A 25,570-nucleotide genomic window follows, 5' to 3' on the forward strand; every position below is an offset into this window, starting at 1 on the left:
AACTTGAACTAGATTTCAGAATTTAAAAAGGTGGATGCTAAATCATCCACCAGGAGACACCTGACAGGTGAAGAGCAGTCAAACACAAAACAAAGATAAAAGAAGATGCAGGAGAGTCGGGAAATGCACAAGACATGTCAGCAGGGAAAATTCACAAGAATAGTAAACAGACCTGTGATGGCACTTGAGGGCTATGAGGCTACAACTGACTGCAAGAGGATAGCTACTGATGTTAATAAAATAACATTGAGAACACTGTTTAAATTGTCAAAAGTTCTGAAAAAATGAATAGGGTTTAATCCCAAGGTCATCTTGGAAGTTCTTAGAATTTTAGATATTAAGGATACTGCTTCCTATCCAGACAGGTCCTGTATATAGTCACCTTTTCTATTACTATTCATTCAGATGCTGCAGTGACTAACCCTTGGTGACAGACCCTTGAAGCCTAAAATGAGATGTCCTGGTTTAACTTCTGGCATGTGATAAGAAATAAGAATCTTGGAATAGCCCGCAAAAGAGGTATTACGTTGAACAGTCAGGTGCTGACACCAAGAGATATGAAATGATTGTGACAAAGATTTGACTGAAATTTCTTTTTTACCCTGTGAATGAGAAACCACAAGAGAGACTATTTGTGTGATGTCTGTAATCAGAAACAACAATTCTGGCACTCAAAGTTTCTACGCTATTTTTAACAATGGTAAATAGGAGGTACTTTAATTTCACGGGAACTACAGTAATTTTGAGGGGTTTGTTTGTTTGTTTTCCAGGATAAGGAAGGGTTAAAAATATTTTTAAAAAAAATAGAAAAAAACTACTAAATTTCTTTTTTATCTCCAAGGACTCAACTCCATATTTTTTGTTGTTTTACGGTGTGCCTTGAGAACCTGCCCACAGGATGTGTTGTCCTGAATGTGGGGACAATGCTCAGCCACACCTACTAAGATGTGCTATAAACTATTTGAGATTAATTGGCTTTAGAAGAGTAAAAAAAGTTGGGACTTTAAATCCAATTTCAGATTTGGAGGGATTTTTTAATCATTGACATTTTAAGAAAGGGAATGGATAACATGCAGAAGTTTTAAGCTAAAATAACAATTTTGATTTCTATTTCTGGTCCATGTATATTCCATGAGACTAAAAAATAAAATTCTTCCTTTTTCTGATAATTTGAGAATATTAAACCATATGCAAATGAAACCAGACTAGTGCAGAACTTAGGAAAATAAAAGCTTTCTGGTTGGTTTAGACACCTCCAGGTTAAGTGGTAGCTGAAAAAGGAAATTTAAGGTTTGAAGTTATAAGTTTAAGAGATCATTGAAGAAGTACCTAAAAAAAAGAAAAAAAAAAAAAAAAAGTCTTATCTAATGAAATGCACACAGTGAAATTTTTAGTGAAAACTAGAGGTCTTGTTCTTTTCAATACCTGACCTATAAAGATCATGGATTGTTATTTCATCTTTTGAACATGGATACATTTCAGATAAAAATAATTCCCAAAAATTGAATTTACTATTAAAAATATATTGTAATTAGATAATGATTTTATTATGTAGTTGCATATTGTAAACATTTAAAAAATTATATTTTAACTTCAGAATTGAGACAGCTACTCTAAAGTATTTTTTTCAGGTTTTTCCCTGACAATGTCAAGATTTCCGGGATGTCACATAAATACCAAGAGAAATCAGCAGGAAAAGAAGTAATCTGGAAGTTTAGATTTAGGAGGAATATACCAAGGTTTTACCCTTCCAGTACTCATGTCAAGAAAAAAAAGTCTGATCAACAAAGGGAATTTTAGTACTTTTGAACTCATGAGAATCCATTTGCTAGCATTCCCCCTATACTACTGAGAAAAAATAAGAAAAGAGAACAAGGTCCACACTTGTGCTGACACCATCATTTGGTTGCATGTCACATCCCTAAAGCAACAGATAGTAGATATTACCTTTTTTGGAGTTTGAGTTTGTCTGTTTTGTTGTTGTTGTCATTGTTGTTGTTTGGTTTTTTGGTTGTTTTTTTTTTTTTTTTTTTTTTTAGATGCAAAAGCAATGTTTTTAGGTTAAGGTCTGCTATGGTTCAAAACGTTCTTCTTGCATAGCCAGTCAACCTGCATGTGGCACATATCTATGTGGTTCAATCACTCTATCAACTGGCATTGAACAATGACAAGCAACCTGTACAACTCATTTCTGCCTTAGCAATCTGTTTTCTATAGTGTCTTCTAATCACTAATGTAGCAGACAGGTTTTATGTCTTTTCGTTGATACATTTGTACGACAAATTTGTGTTTAACAGCTTGAATGACAGGAAGGTCAGTGAACAATCCAGCTATTCTTCGTCAGTTTCTAAACAGACACAAATACTACCTGTGATTCAAGCTTAATTTTCGTGCCAACAAAAGCATGCAGAAAAACTGCAAATAAGCCAACCCTTAAAGGTATCCAATCAGTTGTTACATCACTTGGGTTACATCACTAGCTACAAGCTTCCAATTAGACTTTGTATCACTGATCACCACACTCTGGCCTTGACCATTCTGTCAGTTTTCAATTCACTTTACTGTCTGTTCATCTAGTCTATACATTAACAGCTTCTCTATGACTCTGTTATGGAAGATAGTGTCAAAAGGTTTGAAGTCCAGGTATTAAACATGTACTTCCCTGATTTACCTGTCCATTTTCCCTCATCTACCACTTCAGCATAGAATTTTATCAAGATCATCAAACAGATTTCTGCTTGCTGAAGTTGTGCTTATCCATCCAGAGTATTTTCTCATCCTTAATTGGCCTGGAAATGCTTTTCAGGATTAGCTACTTCATCAACTTCCCAGGGAATGAGGTGAGACTTACCGGTCTGTAGCTCCCTGAGTCCTCCTCAACTTTGCTTTCCTTCAGTTTTCTAGCACTTCTCCTAATCACCATGATCAGCTCCCTCAACTAATGGGTGCAACCCATCAGGGCCCATGAACTTAATGTATATCCATTTTGCACAAGTATTGCCTGATCTGATACTTTTCCACCCACTGTACAACTTCCTTGCTCCAGCCTTTTTCCTTGCTCCCTGGGATCTTGGTGTTCTGAACAACAGTCTTGCTAGTAAAGACTGAGGGAAAGAAGACCTTCAGTACCTGAGCCTTTTCCAGGTCCCCTGTCATGTTGAGCAATGGGCTCACATTTCCTCTAGTCTTTCTTCAATTACCTCTGTGCTTATGGAAGCCCTTTTTCCTTTCTTTGACATCCTTGGCCAGATACAGTTCCATTTGGGATTTAGAGTTCCTTACTTCATCCCTGGATGCTCAGACAATGTTTCTGCATTCCTCACAGGTTGTCACTTCCTATCCCTGTAGGATTCCCTCTTCCTATTTGAGGTCGATGAGGAGCTCCTTGTTCAGCCACACAAGCCAGACGCTATTCTTGCCCAGCTTCATATTTGTTAGAATTGTTAAGATGCCATTGAGTATCAGTTGTTATAAGCATAAAAACTGTGTAAGATACTGAAATGTTGATGTCTTAAACATTGTAAAAATCACAGAGAGACTTTTTGTCAAAGAAACAACATCCATCTGCAACCACGGAAGCCTATCTCCCTTTCATCTCCCCCTCTTCCGAATATACCTCCTGACTGGACTTTTAATTGTGATGGGAACCTGAGATAAGACTATTGTCCAATTATCTCGGGTGTAAGAAGAAGTAAACAAGGCTCAAGGAACAAGAATGTGTTCACAAAGAAAGTCAAACTCAGTTGCTGTGCTAAGAATCAGCTCTAGCTGGGTTCAGGAGGAGGAGGAAGAGGGGTTTGAGTGTGGCATGGCGAAATCTCCCCACACAAACCAGAAGGAGTAACTCCCTCCACATACACACAGGACATTCATGTGAGAGACAGTTGAGAAGTGGTCATAAACCATTAAAGACCCCCAAAGCACTCCTTAGACTCAGTCGTGAGGCTTTTCACCACCAGGACTGCATGTGATCCAAGTGATGCAATAAATCCAGAACCTGTCACAAGAGACTGTAAAACTTCCCCTCCCCACCACAGAGAAGGTGCCTGGGCATCTCCTGAATGTATATAAATATAACTGGACTCTGTGTTTTACAGGACCCTCACCACTGAGAAGACTAGAAGAACAGAACTCAAGGGATGCAGCCAGATTCCACAGTTCTCTCTGTCACTCTCTTTCTTCCCTGCCCATTCCTTTTTCTTATTTCTTTCTATCTCTGTCTGCCTCACATTTACTGTTAAATAAAATCCATACTATTGACTTTGGCATATGGTCTCACTTACACCTTATTTTGGGCAGAGTCATCTCTCTAATCATTTTAATAACTGGATCTTAACTAAAAAACTGCATTTTTTCTTTTATTCCTTCTGGACAACATTTTGTTCATTTGGAACACTTAGAAATCTTTTTTCCAAAGTTCATATTTGTGAAACAATGTGGCTTTTTGTTTTGTTTTGGTTTGTTTGTTTGTTTTATATATATATACGATTTTTTCTGGCAATAGGAGAAGACTGCTCTCAGCAGTTTATTCATACCTCCTTCGGGTAGATAAAAAAAGTATCTTCACACAACTACAACCATGAAAATCCTATAGTGGTAGGTCCTTTGTATTAGGTTAATAAGCTGTGAAGATACATGGCAGTATTTTAAAAGCATTCATCAAATGAAATAATACAGCTGAGGAAGTTTTTATACATGATTCATCTCTTTTATTACGAGGTATTACAGAATTAAATGCACTTTGTGCTAGGTGTACAATGACTCAGTATTCTGCATAAATTAGACTATACAGTGCCGTGTGGTGTCACAGAGAGGAAAAGCAGCAGTGAGCCTTCAGGTGCTTTCAAACATTGTTCGTTCAGCATGAAAAAGATGATGTGGTTACAGTGTTGCTTGTATATTTTCGTCTTCTGGAAAAGATAGACTGTATCCAGTTATAACCTTGCCATAACATTCATCTGCAGTCAAGTCGTGAAAATATGTAACCACAGTAGTATTAGTTACAGAATGAGTAGTTTAACTCTTGTATGTGAATGTTCTCTTACACCCACATCTCAGAACAACCTGCTGGATATCAGATATCTTAATAGTCTGCTGCTACATGTAAAGAGCAGTCACACCATAGAAGTGATACAGAAGAGCTTGCAGCAACAGAATCTCTAGTGAAAAAATTTTCAGTACTTTTGATGCCTATCTTTTTGAGGCATAGACTTACTAGGAGGCCTGGAAGAAACAGCTCCCCTTTTCTGCCTCATGTACTAATAAGACTTGTGAAAAAAACCCTCTTACAATTAAGCAGGCATATTTCTTCTTTTTTTCTCTCTCATACCCACACTGTGCTTACATCTCTGCTACAAATAAATGTTAAACTATTAAAAGTATTTAATTTTTTGAGAGATTGTTCTACCTACAGCTAGAATGTTCCATATAATTTGCTTGGAAATCTTTGACAGGGAAAATGAGCGGTTAGAATCAGATTTTTAAACAAGTAGACAAATTAATTTTAAAATTTTAATTATGTATACATGACAATGATTTTGACCAGCATCCAAATCTGAAGTAAGCGTTCCATCTTCCCTTTTAAAATATATGTCATAATGACATCAGTTATGAGATACTAGATAAAGTGAGTATTTTTCAGAACAGGCACTTTTTTCTGGGCTGCAACCTAGAGTAAGTATGGACAGTAAAAGATGACATCACCTAGACTAATTTTATACATATATCTTGAGTGATAGGATCCTCTCCTGGGAGCTAGAAGCGATTCAAGAGCACCAGCTCATACAGAAGAGAGAATTAAGTACAAAACAAAGTCTTTCACAGCTAGATTGACAAGACTCTTTTCTCTCTTTAGAAATTTTTAGGAATAATAAAGTCACAATTCCTTTTTTGAAGGAAGGGACAGTCCTAAAGTTTGTGTTACGAAGAGCCTAGGCATATGACTGTATTCCTGTGGCTGTTTTCCAGCACAGGGAAAACACTCTGGGTGAAGGAGCTGGCTATGCATCCAGCCACAGAGGCATTACCCTTCTAACCCTGTCAGAACTGGACTGATGGCTAATGCAGAGTCAGTGGTATTTGAAATGAGTTTTCTTGGGACATGCTTTTTATGTGCTTTTTACAGTTCAAAGCATTTAACATAATGAAAGAGTGATGCCTTTAATCAGAGGGCATCATGTGTTGCCTCGGGGCACAATGTAAGGACATGTTGACATACTGTAAGGTGCAAGCTCAGTTCAGATCATGGTAGAGGACTATGTCAGGGGAAGAATTCATGCAAAACACATTCATACTATGTGTTTGGGACAGACTAAGGAAAAACTATTCTTCCAATTCTTACATGAGTTTGTTTTGCAAGAAAATATCTGAGTCACTCCTAGGGGGAGTATGTATACATGAGGATAATTAAGGGAACAGGACACTAGGAAGAAACAGGGAGCAAGGCAAGCAGGCAGTGTGAAAACATAGGCCATATCCATACCACTAAGTTAAACATACTAGTTCTACATACCATTACTTCATATTATTAACTTCACTGAGAACAAATACCCCAGAATTTCTCCTTTAAAAATGTTGACCCTTCAATTTCACTACAACTGTACCATGTTATAGGTTTTATAATTTAAAACAATGGTCTTCAGGAATAATCTACTGAAGTGCAGAATAAAGTACTAATTTTGAAATCAGAACTTCACCATTTTGCCATATTTCTTTCATGTACAAAAGAAATAGGTAGCAAAAATGTATTCCTTCGACAGAAAAAAAAAGAAAGATTTTTTTTCCCCCTTGGTATGATGGTTATGTAGGTATTAATAATTCACCCCGAAGTTATCTACTGTTTTGCTTTATTAGGCTTTGCTTTTTAATGGTTTTTGTAAAAACCCCATACAAACACCAAAAAGCAACAATCTCCCCTCCCCCCTGAATTTAATGAAGTACTACAATGGTGTTAAAATGTGCTAAATATGTGTAAGCAATTTAGGACAGTGTCATGGTTTAACCCCAGCTATCAACTGTACCCCACACAGCTGCTTGCTTACTACCCCCCCACAGACACACGAGATGGAACAGGGGAGAGAATCATGAGTCAGAGAATCAGAAGAGTAAAAGTGAGAAAACTCATGGGTTGAAATAAAAGCGGTTGGGTACATAAAGCAAAAACTAAGGACACAAGCAAAGCACTGATGGAATATCCCGCCTGGGAGTGAAAACTGAACTCTACAAATACTCAAGACTCCATGTAGTGTCTCTCTCTCTGTCTCTTTTCTACCTCTCCAGCCAGTACCATATCATGGAATCTTGTCTATAACTGTTCTCCTTTCTCTCCTTCTCCCTTTCTTCTCTCTCTCTTTACCGCTTTAATCTGTTTTCTTCCATTTCTTTTCCTTCTCTTGTGGGTAACTTAAAACCAATGAACTGTGTTTTACTAAAACTTGGATTGTTTTAATGGGTGTTTCCTGTGGAATGGGTCTTTGTGCTGAATGTTTCACAGAAATGCTTTTTTCTTGGTTGTATTTTACTTCTGTAAAAACCTTTTGCAAAAATATCTCATTTTTCTTACTAAATTAAGCATATAACTTAACCCTGAGCACAACAGCAGGTGCTTGGCCATCTCCAGGAAAGTAGGGCTCCAGCAAGAAGAATGTTCATAGGATACTTATGAGTAAAAAACCGAACTGAAACAAACCCACAAAACCAAACAAATGCAAATAAACAAACAAAACCCAGACCCCTATTATCTGAACGATTTGCCTACAGGGATATAAAATTTAATTCATCATAATTCAGAAACTGTCCACACATAGAAACAAAAAGCCAAGACAGCAAAATTTAGACATTTCAAAGGTCATTGGAGATTATCTACAGTTTTTCTAAATGTAAGTCTCTCTGAACTTGGCTGAACTTTGGATGAAGTTTGTTTGTAGAACTGTCTTTTCTTAGTAGATATAATGGCATTTTTTTTCTTTTTCTATTTCATATTTTCATTTTATTTTGTTGCTTAAATGGAACTCTTAGTTTAACAGAATTTAAAAAAAAGCCTAACCTAGGTCTCTAAGTTGTAGAGTCATTCTATTTTAAAATAAGAATTTATAATCTTATTTCATATAATTTTGTACATTAAGTACATTACTGAATTGACATCCCTTCAGACTTTTATTAGCTATTAAACCTACAGAACATTTCAGCAAAATTGACCTAATCCAAATAACTGGAGTCCTTCACTGATGTCAAGTGAGTTCAGTAGTCAAAGATATGAGTAACTCTTGCTATCCTTTGCAATAAATTGGAAGGAAACCTGTTATAATTGCTTTGAAAAGATTTTCTGTCGCTGGGTATCTATCGTAGTAGTTAGGTTTGGCCGACATAGAAAAGCACACACCGCACAAGAAGTTGAGACAAGTGCTGTCTGTCGCCTCAGCGCAGCAGCATCCTTTATTAGGACAACTAGCCTACATTTTTTCACAGACTTTTTGTAAATACTATAATTTCTACAAAACACCACCACCATACACCTGCACCATGAACACAGCCAACATTTTTGTCCTTGTACATTTTATCCTCCCTAAACCTACTTATCAACTTTCCAATTAACTCCCAACTTCTCAAGGTTGCACTGTTCATGGGAATGGTTAATTAGCTTCTCTGCTCTCATGGGAACGGTCTTATGCAATCCAATATATTATGCTCGTTCTATGGGTTCAAATTCTAGGGGCTTAACGGGCCTACCGCTTCCCCCCACAATTTTCTTCTCTTATTCTCAGTAGAAATTTATATAGTTCGTATATTTGTTGTAAGTATATCAGAATTCTTCTATAGAGTTCATAATTTGACCAGGCTTTCTGCTCTTCAGGGGAATTCCATTCTTATTAATCACAGTTTAATTTTGCTTTCAGAAAACTTTTCATATTCATGTACACTTCCGTGTTTGACTATTACTAATAAGAATTATATGATAGAACATAGAACAAACTAAAATTTGTTTTTCCTTCAAATTCTAGTTCCAAATTGGGAACATTCCCACTTCCATCCATTATTTTAATAAATTTTGTTGTACTATGGATAAGTGAACTTACATTGCTGTGAAAATGGCTTGGGTTATGGATGTGTCGTTCTTCCATCTGATTCTTTCAAACTCAGTTTTATTTTCTAAGTTCTGTTTCTCTTTCTTTTCTGAATATCTTTCTAAACCTTTTATTACAAATTGCTCTTGAACTATCCTTTCACTCTTTTCCAGTCTGGCAATTCTCATTGTTAGATCTGATCAAACAGTGATATACCTGATGAATTTCAAAAGTAAGAAATACTGTTTTTATAATGTTATCACTAATTACTTTGTAGAGAATTGTAATGGATCATTAAAATCCTATGAATGGAAAATTAATGTGAATATCTGGATGTAGGGGCACCAGAAGAAATTACAGAAGCCTACAATAATATATATTGATGCCAAAGAGACTAATAGGTCAACAAGATTGCAACACATATTTGTGCAGCTTCTTAGGACACACAACCTGGGAAAGAAAGGACTGTGGTTGTTGATGCAGAATGAAAAGGCTCAGCATTGTCATGTATCAAAGATTACAAAAAAGATACATCCAAACCCAGTACATTATCATCAATTTAAGAAGAACCAAGAAGATATGATCAGAACTTGATCGATGCCATCATCTGCCTTTCATTTTATTACAAGGCTATGTGTGTAGACAGCATGAATACATATATCTCAGGGCCTGAAGGTCAGACAGATCACTTGGTTATATATACCTTGGAGTCTGAGCACTGAACAAACTACTTAGGTGTATGTTTCTTGGTGCTTATGAGCGAGCAGATAAGAGAGTGAAAACAAGTTAAATCACTTAAATAAATAAACTATAATACTTCACTGATCTTTTCTAAAATTTAAACAGTCTTTTCCACTACTAAAATCATAGGGTCATATGATGATTCAAATTCAGAGGGTCTCTAGTAAAGGTAGAATCAGGTATAAGGTCAAACCAGTTGCCATTTGAGTCTTAATCACCTCCAAGAATGGAGACTGAACATTGTCTCTAGAGAACCGGTTTTCAGTGCTTGACTTTCCTAATGGTGAAAAAAGTTTCCCCTTAAATTAACATCTTGTTTGAACAACTCTTGTTTCCACTTACACTCATTAGCTTAATCCATTAATGTGGATCACAGGAACTAGAACCAATACTCTGTGTAGTTTGGACACAAAATACATAGGTCCTTAGATTAGTACAAGTTCTTATGTTAGTTTTTTGTCCTTTGAATAGATTTGTTATTTAGTAAATAACTCTATAATGTTTCATATCTGGACAAATTCATTGTTTCCCCTAGTGAACTATAAAGTGGACTTGTTTTTTTTTTTTTTTTTTTTGGTCTGTCAGGCATTACTGTATAAACTCAGCAGGAAAAAAATTCTTTGACTTTGTCTCAATATGTTGCTTAAAATAATCTACTCCTTCAAGTACCTGTTTTTAAAATACAATACCAATACCATGCATACTACAACTTCACTATCAACTCTTAAATATGAGTTCTTTAAAGAATTCAATCATCTATATTATTAAATTATTATATTATTAAAATGATCAAACTGGTCCATGGCACAGGTCTGGACCACACAAATTTTTGAGAATTAGTACAGGGAAGAAAAGATTGCCAGTAGGCAGTATTGGTGGGTAAATGAATTATCCAGTATGAACACAGGTAATTCTTTGCCATCCACTTCAGTGCTAGAGGATGGCCCAGGCACGTTTAATATTTGCAGCTTGTGGGTCTAGTAATTTGGTATCCCTTTAGTTAAAAATACATTATTCCAGAGAACATGGTGAAGCAAAAATCAGACATCATGTGAGAAAACATATTTATAACCACAGTATATTTTACTTTGATGCAGAAAACGCCTCAACACTTTTTTTTCCTCTAGGTACAAACGGTCAAAGAGTCTAATTGTGCACTCAAAGGTCTCCCTGTCTGGAGTTGTTATGGTGTTTTTTTCTTTTAAATCAGGTAACGGTACTTCATTACCCAGATTTATACCAGAAAAGGTCCCTAAATTTTGCTTCTTATCTTTCTTCTCCCTTTTAAACAAAAAAATGGAGAGATCAGATGTTCATAAAAATAAAAGGACTGACACACTTATTTGCTTTTGAGTAGGAAGATACTGCATTCTTCATCAAGCTAGTTTTGCTCAGGGGTGTGGTTGTAAGGTATTGCTCTGAACTTTGTTAATTTGATGCAGTGTTGCATATTTGCATATCTATTAACTTTGAATGTTTCCTCTCTTAAATGAACTTCTAGTTTTGGAAGCTGAAATCAATTTTATTTTATTATAGACCTTCAAAAAAACTTTGAATAGCAGGAAGAGGAAGGAGAGAGATAGAAAAATGTTCCTTGGACATGGGTAGAAAATGTTCAGTATTATGTATCGCTGTCCACCATTTGCTTGTATTACTTTCATTGTAATGTTCAGATTTACTAAAATGAAACAAATTTTTGCCAACATGCTCTACTTTCATTTCCTGTAGCTTTCTGTCAGAACTATGTATTTTTCTCTATCTGTCTACTTGTTCCACTCCTCAAGTCTCCAGAAGCTCAGACTGTGGCACTTAGCTGTGAGTCTGAAGGACGTAAGCACAAACATCTACAATGTTTAGTTTCTCAGAATGTTCTGATAGTCCTTTGTGGGACACTGTACATTATGTGCATAACAGTAATATAGAACTGGCAGCAGATACAGAAAAAAACCAAACCAGATAAAGTTGTATTTCTGGCTATTTCAAACAAAATCTTACAGGATATAAATTGGGGTAAATCCAGTCAAGGATAAACTCAAAAGAATTTACGTAGCATTCCTCAACCTGTTTTTAAAGCTCACTTTGTAACTAAAACAAGTCAACATCTGGAGAAAAAGTGGACTGATAATTTGAATATTGCTAGAAAACTGATGTGGGTGCTGTTAGGAGGAACGAGAGAAGAAATTTATGACCTACTGTCCTTTCCCTTTAGCTTATACCAGAGCTATTTTACTTCCACGGTTAGATGTTTAGCAGAGAAGTGTGGGTCCTGAGCAGTTTCCTAGACTTTACTCAAGTGTGAGGAGCTTTGATTATCCTGACCAGCCAACCATAAAGAAGAGCAAAGTTCAATTAGTCGCCATTTTCTCTAAGTTGTTTTGCAATGAGATGTCCATGCCTGAGATGCCTGTTAACTCCTGCTGCTCTGGAAGTTGCTGTAACTGCACACCTTGTGCTCTGCTTGGCAGATTCTGCTCTGTCCCCAGATATGATTAAGGCTCTAAGTGGGTTCAGAATGTCTATGGAGAAGATGTCTATGGAGAAAAGCCTTACAGGGCCTTTCCAACTCAGGATAATCTATGATTTTGGGACTATAATATTCTATGACTCTATGACCTAAGTGCCAGTTTCCAGTATGGTCATGGTTATGGTTATGGTTAGGATTCAAAGAACCACAGAGCCTACAGCTCAGGGGGCACTACTGCTGAAAAAGGCATGCCAAAGGGACCACAGCAGGGCCCCAAAATTGCTGCCTTCACACCTTTCTAGTCTGGGCTACCCATGGTGATGGGGACCCCAAGATTTATTAGAAGTAGGGTTAAGGCTCAGAAAGCCAGAAAGCCTACAGCTTCAGGGACTACAGGGCTGGAGAAAACACCTGTGCAGAGCATGGTAGGACACTAATATTGCTGGCTCCACACCTTTCTAATCTCGGCCACCACTAGTGATTGGACCTCAGCCATAGCACCAAGCTCCCATTAGGGTTAGGGTTCTGAAAGCCACAGAGCTAAATAGCTCTAGGGACCTTGGAGATGGAATAGACATACCAAGGAGATCTCTACAGGACCCCAATATTCCTGCCTCCACATTTTTGTGATTCCTTCACAATGTGGACCTCAGACTCAACACCAAGCTAACAATAAGTTTGGGGTAGGGTTCAGAGGGTCAATAAGCCTCCAGAAAAGCAGACACTGCAGGTGGAAAAGTCATACCAAGTGGAACATGGAAGGGCACCAACATTGCTGCCTCCACACTTATCTACTTCGAGCCACTCATGGTGGTAGGGAACTCAATACCAAGCTGTCAGTAGAGCTAGGATTAGGGTTTGAGGAGTCAGAAAGACTACAGCTCCAGAGACCCCAGGGCTGGAAAAGTCATTCTAAGGGAAGCACAGCACAGCAAAAACATTGTTGCCTTCACACCTTTCTCATCTGGGCTACTCATGGTTATGGGGACCTCAGCCTCAAAACCAAGCCACCATTACAGTTAGGGTTAGGATTCAGAGACCCAGAAAGCCTACAGCTTTAGGAACACTGAGGTTGGAAGAATCATACCAAGGGGACCACAGCAGGGCATCAACATTTCTATCTTTCTTTTCTGGACCACCCAGTCATGTAGGGAACTTCAGCTTCAATACCAAGCTTCTATTACATTTATGATTAGGGTTCAGGGATCCAGAAAGCCCAAAGCTCCAGGGACACTGGGGCCAGAGAAGGCATGCCAAGTGGAACATTGCAGAACACCAACAATACTGCCTTCACACTTTTCTGTTCTGAACCAGTCGTGGTGATGGGATGAAGAGAAGCCATATGAGGATTTGCTGAGGTCACTTGACTTCTTCAGCCTAAAGAAGAAGAGTCTGAGGGGAGAGAGATCTCATTGCAGTCTTCAGTTTTCTCACAACAGAGAGTGCAGGGACAGGAACTGGTCTTTTCTGTCTGATAACTAGTGATAAGACACAAGGGAATTGCAAGATAATGTCAGGGGAAATTTAGATTAGATTTTGAAAAAAGGTTCTTAACCCAGAGGATGATTGGGTACTTTGGGTTTTTTACAGGGAAGTGATCATGGCATCAAAACTATCAAATTTCAAGAAGCATTTGGATAATGCTCCCATGCACATGGTGTGATTCTTGGGGATGGTCCTGTGCGGACCAGTAACTGGCCTTCAGTAATCCTTGTGGATCCTTTCCAGCTCAGGATATTCTATGATTCTGTGATGCTATCTGTTAAAATTTATTCTGATGGAAAAAATAAAGACTTTGTTTTCTGTTTATTAAAAAACTATATTTTGATCTTTCATTTTTTAAAAATTAAAACCAAAGCAGATTGAACAGCTATAGGCATGTAGAAATATACACACACAAAGTATTAATCTCAAGTCTGAAGAACACATCTCTGAAATTGCTATTCACCAAGACGTAAATCTTGAACAATATTTACATCTTGGGTCAATAAATCTTAATTTTCATCTCAGCATATGTGAAAATGTTTCTCTTTTTTCCTTTTTGTTTTCCAAGATTGTTGTCAACTATGGACATGTTTTGTTCCTTTAAAAAAGAACACAGAAACTTACAAACAAATGTATGTATATTTTAATTAGTCATTTTAGCTTTGTAAAAATGCATTTCAGAGAGCAACATGATGCAGTCATTTGTCAGGAGTGTAGAGAATTCCTACTGTGCAAAACTAAACCGAATTTTCACTGAATAACTGTCCTTCTGGGAGAGAGTAATATACTCAAATGTTGAATATAGCACATGATAGCACATGACCATGATGAGCAGAAAACTGGTCTTTCCTTTTTCAGTCAAAAATATTCTATATTGTCACTTGTTTAGCAAAAGTTTTCTCACATGAGCTTCATAAGATGCATAATAGTCCTTAGGTCAGATACAGTAAGAACAATCAGTTAGAAATTTGATGTAAAGATATACTTGATATAGTATTCATCAATTTAGGAATAAGTAGGTTAAAGTTCCATCTTAGAAATACTCTGTTAATTAGAAACAGAATAACCAATTTAAAGACTAACAGAAGAGCCATCTTCAGAACTTATTCTTCTCATTATAAAGAGGGACAGGTAGTTTTGCCACATGTGGTAGTGATTTTCAAGAAAAAATATTGCTTTCTTCAGAATTTAGATTGCTTGTTTATTCTTACATTCCTTTATAGTTTTTTTACTGAGTTCTTTTCATAATGTCTTTTTTAATAATTTTGTTGAAATCATATTCTCAAAAATAAACTTTTTATCTTATAGATAGCTTAATATTCTAAATTCCACTTACCATTTCCATGTACTTAAATTCCTCTGAACACTTACATTAAGTACTAAAAGGTGACCTGGAATACCCTCCTTTTCTCTGTTTTCAATTATTTTTACTCTGTAGATTTCTTAATGTCTGTGGAAAATTATACATGAGAAAAAATGTATGAACTGCAGTAGAACAAGCAGTATCAGGGCAGGGCTGAGAAGACTATAGTTCAAGTCTGAAGTATAGAAAATAACCATTTATGATGATAACAGGGTTGTCATAACCTTTTGTCTCTACATAGATAGGGTGATGTCGGCATCTTGCATCCCTCAAAGTGTGAAGGGCCAAAAAAGTCAGAGTAAATGCAAAATACTATTGAAGAAGGACTGTTATAATTAATAAACATTTATAAGATTTAAATTAAAAAGAGTAGACCAAAATTTAGTTCCTACCTCCTTCTTGATTTTATTTTATCTGAGGTTGTATCAGAAGACAGGATGACCAACAGATGTATTCTCAAAATGTACAAAGTTTCATCAGTCTTTTGTCTGTCTTTATTATTCCTTTCTTGTTTGTTTGCCTTCTTGGAATTGTAGAATAGTTTGAGTTGGAAGGCATCTTTCAACATCGTCTAGTCCAAACCCCCTGCAATGAACAGGGTCATCTTAAACTAGATCGAGAGACTTTTGAAGAAAGGAAGAAAATTCTCTCCTTACAAAAGGGCAGCTTAGACTTCATGCTGGTAGTTTCATATAGCCTCAGTTATTTATCTTAACTAACACACTGATTCAGCATCTGTGCAAAGAGAATATTTATAAGAATGCTTGGGTTTATACTTTTTCTAATTTTCATAATGGACAATTGATTTGCATTGCCCTTCCATCCTTCTTTCTACAGACCACCCATTTCATTGACTTTTTATTTGTTGACTGCTTTCTGGAATGTTTTCGTTACTTGGGATATTGCTGTTATGATCTGGTTATTAAATTATTAGAAATGCCTCTGCCTGAATTAAGGTACAAATGAGACCAAATACCAAAGTCAATAGTATGGGTTTTATTTAATGGCAAAGGTTAGAAATAGGTAAAAGGAGCAGAGGGAGGAGGTAGAAGAAAGAAAGTGACAGAGAGAGATTAAAATGGGTTACACCACTCAGTGTAACCCAGCGGCATCCCATTGGTCCGATTCTTCTGGTCTTCTTGGTGATGACAGTTTCCCAAAAAATATAGAATCCAGTGGATTAATATATGGTCAGGAGAAACCTGGAATCTTCCCTTGGGGGAGAAACTTTGCAGTCTCTTGTAACAGGTTTGTTGCCTCACTTGGATCTCATGTAGTCTTCTGGTGGTGGAAGCCCTCAGGAGTGAATTAGGGGGGCACTTTGGGGGTCTTCGGTGACCCCTTCTCAGCTGCCTCTCACGTGAATGTCCCGTGCATATGTGGTCTTCTCTGGGGGGGAGCAGGTTACTGCTTTGGTTTGGTGTGGAGAGATTTCATCATCACACCTGAAACCCTTCTCCCCCCCCACCCGCTGAGTCCAGTTAGGGCTGATTCTTAACACAGACACATTCTTCTTTCCTCAGCCTTGTTTACTTCTCCTCAGACTTGAGATGATTAGACAATAGTCTTATCTCAAGTCCCCAGCCACAGTCCAAATTTCAGTTGGGAGGCGTTGGGAGGCATTGGGAGGGGAGGGTACTTTGGTGGCTACAGACTGTTGCTTCCTTGCAGTTTGACAAAAAGTCTTTCTATAATTTTGACAATGTTTAAGACATTTCCAACATTTCAGTCCATCACAATTGGCCCACAAGTCCAATACTTTAATGACCATGACTTGGTGGAATAGTATGGGAGCTCTTCCTACATTTCTAAATCATGTCTGGAATCCCAAAGAACTTGAATCTTGCAGTCCATGGCTTGTTCCTATTACTATTGAGCACAAATGCAAGTTCCGAAGAAAACCTTTCTGCAGTTCTGTGATTATTCATCCTCTACTTCGTTTCAGTCTCAAAACTGTTATTGCTAATAGTCATGATAGTAAATCAGTTTTTTCTCTGTGATTTACATTCATAGTACAAAGTACAGATGTTAGGCTCTTTTTAACATCCTCTGCTCTCTGTCAGATGAAGTAGGACAAAAGGTAAAGCTAATTCAAATAATTAAAAAGTTCAAGTATGAGATTTGTATTAAATATCACAGAAAATCCCAGTCTGTAATAGGATATTGATATGTTAATTAGCTTGTACTTTTACTAAAAGAAAATGTTAAATAAGATCTCCACAGACTTTTTAAGCAAACAGCTTGACTAATGCTTATCCTTAATCTAATTTTTCATTAAATAATCATTTGGGATTTATTACCTTATTTTTACAGTAATATATTCTTATATTCTACAAAGGTAAGTAAAATTATTATTAAATTTAATATTTAAATAGAAATATTTCTTTTTAGTTATATAGAGGATTAATCATAGTCCTTTGGCTGAAATGAGGATGTAGAAATTTAGAAATAATTTAGACATGAGGCTGGGAATGTCACACCTTTTCATACTGAACTTAAGACATAAATCAGGTTTCATGGACTACCCTTTGACCTGCCACTTTGAGCTGATCCAGAATATTAGACATTTGTATTCAATTGAGGTAAGAGATAAATTTATAATACCATCACTTTTGTTATTTTAAAATCCATTTTCCTTTATTTAAAGAGGAATTTAGAATTTTTTCTGGAACTTCAGAAGGAGATAGTGCTAATGTCTATGTACACAGCTCCTGTTCCAGTCAAGAAAGAGAGCTCCAAAAATGTCTTCTTAGTCTTAGCAAGTCATTTTTTTAGCAGGTTCAGAAACAAAATGGAAATAAATCCAGATCAAAACACCCTTAGAAATGTAGGAGAATATGAAATAACTAAGCCTGCATAATGCCTCTCCTGCTCTCTTCTCATCTTCCTCCAACATCTGTAATTATGGATCTGACTACATTATTTCTTTTAATATTTTTTATTGTTATTAATTAACTCATGCTTCTATTAGGATTTTCATACAAGTATCTAAACATTATATTTATCTATACCATAATTTTATACTATCATGATTATTAATGCTTGTTTTACAGTGAACTTAGTGCTCAAACTTCAAGTCAGAAAAATAATAATAAATGAAATCTCAATTTATTCTTGAAAGAGCTACAGTATAAATAATCTCTCTGAAATATTCCCCATGGTGCATATGCCCAGTGTCGGAAACATAGGCACTTCATAACACGGCTTTTATAAAGTGAAGCCTCCTTTACCCTGGTAACGTGTACTAACATGGAATCACAGAATTATCAAGGCTGGAAGACAGCTTTAAGATCAAGTCTAAATGTCAACCAAGTAACATCACTGTAACCCCTAAACCACTGAACCATACCACCTAGTGCCAGATCCAGACACCTCTTGAACAGCTCAAGGGATGGTGACTCCACCACCTCCCTGGGCAACCTACTCCAATCCCTGGTCACCCTAATAGTGATTTTTTTTTTTCTAATCTGATCTGAATCTCTCCGGTCTCAGCTTAAGGCCATTTCCTCTGGTCCTCTTACTCCAGGCACAGCAGAAGAGGCTCTCACTACAACCTTCTGTTGGCTTGGTGAAGTCCAGGAGTTTTTGAAGAACATAATAAATAGCTAAGTAGAAGTGTTTTTTCTCTCTCTCTATTTAATTATCACTGAAAGAGATACATCTGAATGTGTGTGCTACTGCCAATCTCTTGCAGTTTTGAGGGTTTTTCTGAAATAAAATTTCTTTTGAGAAATGTTCTATAAATCAAATTATAGTAGCCTGCATTGTAATAAATGTAAAGGAAATGATTTAACAATAGGAATACCATAGCATTTAAAGCAAAATAAGTCATCACTTTTCCAGTGAAATAACCTTCATAAAAATACATCCTTTTTCTATCAAAATTCAGTTTTAAAATCAAAACCTTGATTGTTTGCACTACACCCAGAAATGCTACTATTAAAAAAGAATAAAAAAAAAAAATTTGATACTGTAGTGGTATCAGTAAACTGGCTACCAGAAGAGAAAAAAAAAGAAAACTATACTTTGCTATAAACTGCATTTTTAAGAGACTTTTTTCCTTTGGTTTTTATTTCTTGACAAAGCAGCATTTCTTCTTGTTGGTCTTTAAAAACACAGAACAAAATTCAGAGGAGTAAAGATGCATACAAACAGGCACACAGATAAGATACTGTTATCTCTTTTTTAGGCTTTGCTATTAATATCTGCTAACTCATTACTATCAGAAGGGCATCTGCTGGAAATTAACTCATTCTGAAAATATACAGACAGGAGATATTTCTGTATTGTCTTATGAGAATGGTTAAGTCTCAATCCAATTCTTCGAATCTGTAAAATCTGCCACACAAGCAGTCACACTAATAACTTCTGTAATATTGCAAATTATTTGCGTTATTAGGGTATGACATTTTTTTCAATTTTAGGCAAATCCACATTTAACATTAGTATATGAATGGTAATCTCAGCCTTGGCCATATTGACCACCATAACTGGTCTACTCTGGCCTCAAATCGGGAGGCCTGGAGACACACCATCTATAACGCTGCGGATGCCTTTGAGAACACACGCAGGATCACTCTCGAGGAGAAAAGGCAATGCAGGAAGAACCGTTTCTTGCAGAATACACCATCTAAGGAGTCTTTCTGTTGTGCCTTCTGCAATCAGATATGTCTGTCACGTATTGACCTCATAAGTCACCAACGTGCCTGTAACAAATGTGGATAAAGCCTTCCCAAATCTTCGTTCGCGAAGCCCAGCCATGATGATGATGATGATGATGAATAGTAATTCAACTGTGAGTGTCTCATATCAGTGTATTATAAGCATTGGGCAAGACATATAATATTGGGACAATTTTATCTTGTCTTTTATTCTAATGAAAGTCAGGGAAATATCCATGTTCAATCCAAAAAGATTCACAATAGATCGTGAAAACTTCATGAGACACTGTGGATGTGACATTCTAGCTGATGTTTCTTTCATGTCACATTTTCTGATCTGAGTGAGAGTTAATTTTACAATTATATTTGCTGTTGCTCATAATAACCCAAATCCTGCAAAGAGATGTCTTCAACTTACACTGATGTCAAGGGAATAACTCAGTCTCTTACGAACTAGTATATTTTCTTATAAACACAAAGATGATAGCTATCTTTTTTCTCTGTTTTCCAAACGCTATACTGACTTTAGGACCTAGAATCTTCTGGCAGAATTTTGTGTCTAGGACTTAATGACTATGTCCTTTGTAATAAAAATATCCTCTGTCCTTTTTTGTTTTGGTTTTTTTTTTTGCAATTCCCAAAGTGAAGCTGAAACATGTTTGAAGGAGGAAAAACTGATACTGATTGATGCATGCAAGCGGATATCCAGAGGCATCATGCTCTGGATCAAACAAGATAATGGTTTCTGTGTGACCATGGCTAGATCACTCCTGGGGGCATGCAAGTCTGGCATTAAATTACAAGAAGGACATTAATAAACTGGAAGAATTTAGATTAAGTAGAGAAGATAACTATTGGAAGGATTTCCATAGAGACACAAGTGAAGACAGATTGTTTGGTGCTGTAGGAAAAGTTGCAAAGTTTTCTATGGAAAGTAAAGTGGAAAAACATCAATTTAAGGCTAAATACTAAGCTTTTCATAACAGTCTTTAAAAAAATTGGGGTCTTATATTAAGTTGTTTCAGTGGGACTCATGAAAAAATAGCTCAGAATCTGGTGTAAATATATGCTTTCTGTCTAGTAAATCTGTCAGTTGAGGGGATTATATGTAGAGAGCTTTATTATAATTTTGTAATTATATGTTTAGAAGACATTTTGAACTACTCATTTATCTTGTATTTTTGCAATAAAAATAGAATTAATAGATTACTCTTGCCCAGCATTATGAGTAAAAAAAAAACATTCAGTTTAAAACTTTACTAAAATTGAATTGGTCTAAAATCTAAAGGTGTATAATAGGTGACTATTTTAGTTTTAGAGTGATGATTTAATAACCAAGACGGTATATAGCTTTTCCTGAAATGCAGAAATCTGACTTCTCAATCAAATCATAATTGTCACTTCTTTTTTTTATTTATGTATTTTTAAGGTCCTTCATGCTTTCACTCAAATTATAAGTTTACACGGGTAGGTCTGCTATCTGCAAATCTTTTCTTTAAACCTTTAAATGCCCAGAATATGCTGCTCAGTTTCCTTTAAGGCAGATCAGAGTTCAAAAACACTCAGGGGTGTCAGGGCTTCTAATTACAGGATGTGAATCAATTAAAATTTTCCCCCAGATCATACTAGCTATCTTCAATATTCAGGTTTGATTCGTGTCTGCAGTATTGCTTATTTCTAGACATGGAGTAATACTGGATTACAATCTGAAATGAGAGGACTGAGAGTCTCCTGTGGATTTGTTTGTAGACCCCATGGAGGGTGAACAGATTGGTGACTCTGTAGTTCTATCAGAGGTGTGAAACAACCAGACCTCTCTGCAGGCTGTGTGACACCATTTTACCAGCACTGTGTATTGATCGGCAAAACGCAGAATTGGCTCAAATAAATGGGAATTCTGTGTTTTGACTAAGGGAATGTAGGAAGGACTAAATAATTTGCATGTTTCAAACACAATTCATTCAACCTGATAAAGTTTGTTCGATTTTTATTTTTTTTTCTAAAAGAGAATAAAAAATCCTGTAGCATGCATAATAACTTGAATATTCCAAGTTTGGAATCAGTTTCAAGATTCTTTATCTGATAAAGCCATTCTCATTAGTCATAATAATGTTTTAGTGAATGGTAAGGACACATTTTGGGAGATTCATGTGATGTTTCTCTATGTGTTATTACTTAAACTAAACCAACAAAAAACAAAACAAAAATGATAAAAAATTTAATTAAAGGGAACTGAATAAAAAAAGCAAACATATAAAATGAAAAAATAAAAGGAGAAATTCAAATTTCTTGGACATACTGTATAAAGACTTCTTGATTACAGGGAATCCCATTCTGCAATACAGCATTTATGAACAGTGCATTTGTCAGACTGTCTACAGACAGTTCACATTTAGAGAAGGATAAAAAAAATAACATATATGTTGAGTTTTGCATCTAAATTTTATACCTAACCTCGCATCTTGTTTCCAGCAATGGCTATATAAGGTCAATTCCCAGGGAAAGGTATCATCATAGAATGGTTAGAAGGGACACCTTCCATAAGACCCATCAAACCTGGCCTTGAACACCTCCAGGAATGGGGTATCCACAGCTTTCCTGGGCAACCGGTGTCTCGCCACCCTCTCAGTAAAGAATTTCTTCCCAATATCTAATCTAAACTTATCTTCTTTCAGTTTAAAGCCATTCCCCCTTGTCCTATCACTACAGTCCATGATAAAGAGTCCCTTGTCATCTTTCCTCTAAGCCCCTTTTAGATATTATAAGGTGCTCTAAGGTCTCTCTGGAACCTCCTCTTCTCCAGGCTGAACAGCCGCAACTCTTTGAGCCTGCTTTCATAGGAGAGGTTCTCCAGCCCTCTGATCATCTTCACGGCCTTCCTCTGGACACAATCCAACAGGTCCATGTGTTTCTTATGCTGGAGGCTCTAGAGTTGGATGGAGAAATCCAGGTGGGGTCTCGCTAAAGGAGTAGAGGTGGAGAATCACATTCCCCAGCCTGCTGACCATGCTGCTTTTGATGCAGTCTAGGATTCATTTGGCTTTCTGCACTACAGGCGTACATTGGAGGCTCATACTGAGTTTTTCATTCACCAATATTCCCAAGTCCTTCTGCTCAAGGCTCCTTTCAATCCACTCTTTGCCCAGCCTATTTGGGGTTGCCCTGAGTCAGATACAGCACTTGGTCTTCTGGAACTTCCTGAGGTTCACACAGACCCACCTCAAACCTGTCGAGGTCCCTGTGGATGACATCCCTTCCATTTAGAGTATCAACCACAGCACACAACTTGGCGTCATCTCCTTTTCCAGTCAGTAGGAACTTCACCAATCTGTCATAACTTTTCAAACATGAAGGACAGTGGCTTAGCAAAGTCATCTGCCAGTTCCCTCAGGACCCTTGGATACATCTTATCAGATCCCATAGACTTTTACACCTTCCAGTTCCTTAGATGTTCTCAAACTTGGTCTTCTACAGTGGGCAATACTTTATTCTTCACTGCCTTTTAATTCAGTGAGTTGGGCAGCATGGCTGGAACACTTACTGGTGAAGACAGGTAAAAAGTCCTTGAGTACCTCAGCCTTCTCCATGTCAGCTGTAACCAGGTCTCCTGTTTCCCTGATGAGGTAGGGTACAGTTTCTCTCATCTTTCTTTGTTGTCCTTTGCACCTAAAGAAACCTTTGTTATTTTACACACCCCTAGATAAGTTGAGCTCCTGCTGTGCCTTGGCTTTCCAGATCCCTCTCCTTGCACTCCAGAGCCATATACCTCTAATTTTCTGCAGTGTTGCATTGGACAACATAAAACCTCTCCCCAGGGGAGGTATCAGGGCATTCCTATGTAGACCTGAATGTATATAGCCCATCAAACTCTTTGTTGCTTGGGACTCCACCCCAATGGATCAAGACTGCAACTGTCACTCTGATGACAGATGTTAAAATTTCAACGATCAAGTCTTGTTGTTGAATCCACAGGGGGTGATCTTTCCACTCTCTTCTCTTGTACTTTCCTTCTCTTTCTTTCACTTATATATTTTCTTCATGATATTTTTTACATTTTTATAGAAAAGAACCAAAACAGCTACATAATTCCTTTCTGCTACAAACCAAATTATTTTAAAATAAATCTGCCTCACATATACATTGGTCACTCAGCGTTGTTTCAATCTAATCCACCCCAAGGGCTCTGTTTACAAGAACCTTAGTAACCCTTCATCAGAGGTGGGTTGTAACACCTCCTGAAACCCTACATCAAGATTGAGAACTCTTGTGTGCTAAGAGAGATATTTAAATATCTCCCATCTCTGGTTTGCTCCTTTGCCTCTGAGGGCAGGTTCCCAAGGGATCCCAAACACTAGGCCCCTAAATAGTTGAAAGTTTGACTTTCTGAGGTTTAGAATCCTGGTTCTACTTCTCAGACTAAGGGTGGGGTTTCAGTGGGACACCTGGGATGCAGCAGAAGAACATTTTGAAATCCCACAGGACTTACTGGATGTTTACAGGAGTATCCAAAAGCATGAAAAGATGATTTAGTTGATTTGAAGAGGGAAAAACACAGTAAAATAGAGGCATAAAAGAATAATTGAAATCCCTCTTTACACTCTGAGTAGGTTACTGCTTTCACAGGGTGAAAACACTAGAACCAGGTAGCTACAAAAGTAAGGCATATTGGTAAATGAGGCTTTGGAATTCTAGAGAAAGTCAAATAAAGAATCTTTGGTTTTTACAGAGTAGATGATTGGTTTCATAATAAAACCTGAAAAAAAGTGGTAAAAACCTAGAGTCTTTCCCACAAGGCATGCCGAAGGACAGCACAAGTTATTAGGCAATAATTTGATTCAGTGTTAAATTTCAATAGACGTTTGAACTAAAATATGCATGCTTACTGCTGAATATTGGTGTGATCTTTGTTTTTGGGTTTTTTTGCCATGTTAGGTGCTTTTTTAAATTACTACAACCTTTTAGAAAATATAATGTTAATCAGGATCCTCAACACCACCTTCAGAAACTGTTTCTTAATAAGACACTTTTACATATTATATAACAGCTACCCAAGAAAAAAATATTTTTTTTCACATTGCAAATAAGTGAAATAAATCTTATCTACAATGTTATGCCCTCCAAATGCAAATATTAGGAGATTCATTAAAGTGCAAAACAATTTTGTGTGTCATGGCTACGAACTGTTGTTACCAGACAAGTACAGCACTCTCATGGAAGAGATGAACTGTTTAATGATTTATCTGACTTGGTTGCTGTTTATCTTGTTTGAACTCAGCGAGGGAGCTAAACGGCAACTGTAATCCTGATGTGATACAGACTCTGCATGGCATAAAATCTCACCATAAAATGAAAAACGGGCAAATTTGTCACAAAAAGCTTGATGCTAAATGAATATATCTTGGACACCCAGCATCTAAAGAAAGGTAAACCCTCAGATGTGTGTGCTCTGCCAAAAAATATGATGGTATGAAATACTGACCAGCAAATATCCTTCATGAGTACTGATTATATGGCAATTCTGAAAAACATATCAGAAAGTTAAATACAGAAAAGTACTGTTTCTAAAGAAAGCACTTCAAGAATAGTTACTTAATTTCAGTTAGCTGACCAATTCTTTCAAGCTCTTAAAAAAAAAATTGGTAGTAGCAGAATTTCAAACTGAGGGAAAAACATGACATATATTTGTAAAAGAAAGGCAAAAAGTGAAGGGTGAAGGATGAAGGATGAAATACACCAGAGTATTTCATTAAATGAGTGGTGTCATCAAGTTTGTAACTAAAGATAACTACACATA

The sequence above is a fragment of the Corapipo altera genome, unplaced genomic scaffold, assembly GCF_003945725.1.
Source record: "Corapipo altera isolate COAL_440 unplaced genomic scaffold, ASM394572v1 51, whole genome shotgun sequence".
NCBI lineage: Eukaryota > Metazoa > Chordata > Aves > Passeriformes > Pipridae > Corapipo > Corapipo altera.